Source organism: Oratosquilla oratoria, chromosome 5 (genome assembly GCF_046742065.1).
Source record: "Oratosquilla oratoria isolate Oo_2021 chromosome 5, ASM4674206v1, whole genome shotgun sequence".
NCBI classification, from domain to species: domain Eukaryota; kingdom Metazoa; phylum Arthropoda; class Malacostraca; order Stomatopoda; family Squillidae; genus Oratosquilla; species Oratosquilla oratoria.
This window is the reverse complement of record NC_134781.1, coordinates 46,300,471-46,302,878: the sequence shown is the minus strand read 5'-3', so window position 1 is coordinate 46,302,878 and position 2,408 is coordinate 46,300,471. Positions and strand designations below refer to the sequence as shown.

At 39.0% G+C, this 2,408-nt stretch overlaps 1 protein-coding gene across 3 annotated transcripts in view; it reads right to left on the bottom strand.

Moving 5' to 3' along the window:
- Positions 1-1,865, bottom strand: part of LOC143025498 (uncharacterized) — a 1,024,106-nt gene extending 1,022,241 nt beyond the window's left edge. Inside the window, exon 1 of one of the 3 annotated variants that reach the window (XM_076185253.1) lies at positions 1,764-1,865. The gene's annotated coding sequence lies outside the window, so the exon portion shown is untranslated. Of the gene's footprint in view, positions 1-813; positions 1,325-1,763 lie in introns of those variants that run through there. The other 2 variants (XM_076185254.1, XM_076185255.1) reach the window with 2 other exon arrangements.
- Between the last annotated feature and the right edge of the window lie 543 nt (positions 1,866-2,408).

Here is a 2,408-nt window from a genome sequence, read left to right as displayed (position 1 = left end):
CACACACACACACACACACGCACACGCACACACACACACACATATATATATATATATATATACATATATATATGTATATATATAATATATATAATATACATATAATATATATATATATATATATGTATATATATATATATATATATATATATATATATATATATATAATATATATATATATATATATATATATATATGGCCGTCAACTGAACTTTTTATATAAAAAAGACAATATGTGTCCCGCCCTTCATATATAAGCTAAAACAGAATAACCACTCTCCTCTTACGTTTTTCTTATTTACTAATAACTGATTCATATTTATGAAAAGAAATCATTAAGAGTGAATACATTAGGAATAGTGCGACCCTACAATACATTTGACTCGATTTCGAGTATACAGCAATGACTTAACTGATCCCAATCCTTTATTGTGTATATACAATATTCGATTTCATATTTCAGCCGATTTCCTCGATTGACAATTTTTTCTACTAGTTTCTGCGTCTTTTGAATCCTTATCTCAATACTGTACACATCTTGTCAGCATCTCAGTAATAGATACTTACCTTATGAATTTATCACTACAGGATTTCACAGTAACTGCATAACACGTTTGAAAGCTAAACGAAACTGTGGTACCCAGCTGAGGACGGGACTTAACACGTTTCAACCAATGCACATCCCAGTGCGAAGATTTTTATTTTTTTAGGGGAAGGAGGGACTTGGGTTATAAATGAACCATTACTAATTATAATATAACTTAAATCTCAAGATACACTAGAACAGCACAGTCAGAGAAGAGAGTTTCTTACGTTTGTTAATACGGGATCGCATCAAGCACGGAGGCGCTTGAGAAACGAGAACACGGGTGAATTGTCGAGACTTCATGCGTTGGGTGAGTACAATGAATCTACCTCTCGTACACCTCGCCACTTTTATTTCTTTTCTATAAGATTATTTCTGATACAGATATTTCATGACAAGATCAAAACCCATGTAACCATCATATTACATTATCACATATTCGCGTTTGGAATCACCCATTCATTTCTTCGGAGGTTTCCCCTAGTATTCACACTTTCCCCATCATTTCTCTCATCGAAGTGGTTGGGAAACTATCCTGTAACCATGTTCAACCACTTAGGAAAGATGACATTTTTGGTATCACACGGAAATACATGGATGTTTTGGGTCAATACAAATGCACGCTCTACGTCAAAGATAGGGGGCGTTGTTTTTCAATCACTTCGTCCCACTCACATTTGAATGGTTCTTTTCATTCGAGTGGTTTTTCTAAATTCCGCTGCACAATCCTTGTGAAGAAGAAAAAACACTAATTCCCCCTGAATATGAATCTGAAAAACTGTCCCAGGTTCAAGCCATCAAACGTTTGACCCTGCATGCCCAATTTAAAATTCGATTCACCTATGCCCGCCCTGCATTTATGTGAGATAGTACCTATTCCCATAAAGTATCGTCTTTTGACTCCATGGTGATACCTTCGTTTCAATTTGCGTCGAGGGTTTAGGGCGACATGTCAGTCCTAAAATTATATCACACTCCACTCAGTTTCAGTCAAAAATAAAACTGTCACTTTATATATTTATTTCAGGTCATTTCTGTACCAAAGAAAATGTACTCCCTTTAAATAAATATGGACACACATATTGGGGTTAAACGTTCCGCAACATTTCTCGGAGACAAGTGGCGTCACTTCTACTTTGACTCTCATAACAGACAAACAAACGTCAGTTTGGGTAACCGTGAACACTGTCCGCCCCACACACGTACGGGAGCGGGGAGGTGGGTGGGGGTGTTAAGCGGCCTTGCTATACACTCTCCGTCTCACTGTATATACGATACTGAAGCTGCTGGCGTCTCGAACGGTCCGGGATGGCACGAGGAGTGGAGGGGGAGGGTCCGAAAGAGGAGGAGGAAGGAGAGTAGAGGAGTCAAACCCGCGTGCGCTACCCTGAAGGTTGGTGCCTCGTGCTCTTACGCGTATGCACAAACATGCGCACATACATTCATTCACTTTCAATAGGTGAACACTCATTCGTTTTGGCTGTCCAAGAGATATAACCGAACATAGGGATAGGGACAATGGTTGTTATGGTATTCACGAGAGCAAAGAACAACTGGCAAGGCTGATAACTGGAAATAAAGATGTCTGTGCTTCTCGTTCAGGAGTAGGGATTTAACGTTGGGAAACACTTTTGATCAAAAGTAGTGAATCGTCCATGAAGATTTTAGGGAGGGCACAGGGTCCGTGAAAGTGCAAAAGTCGAGAGCGTATGTAGTAGTTTTCGGGGTGCAGCCTAAACAGGTTTGTGACTAAGATGTAGCTTCGAGATGCCCGATTATTCGACCAATTCCCACTATGAAGTGTACAGAGCGTAGCAATTTG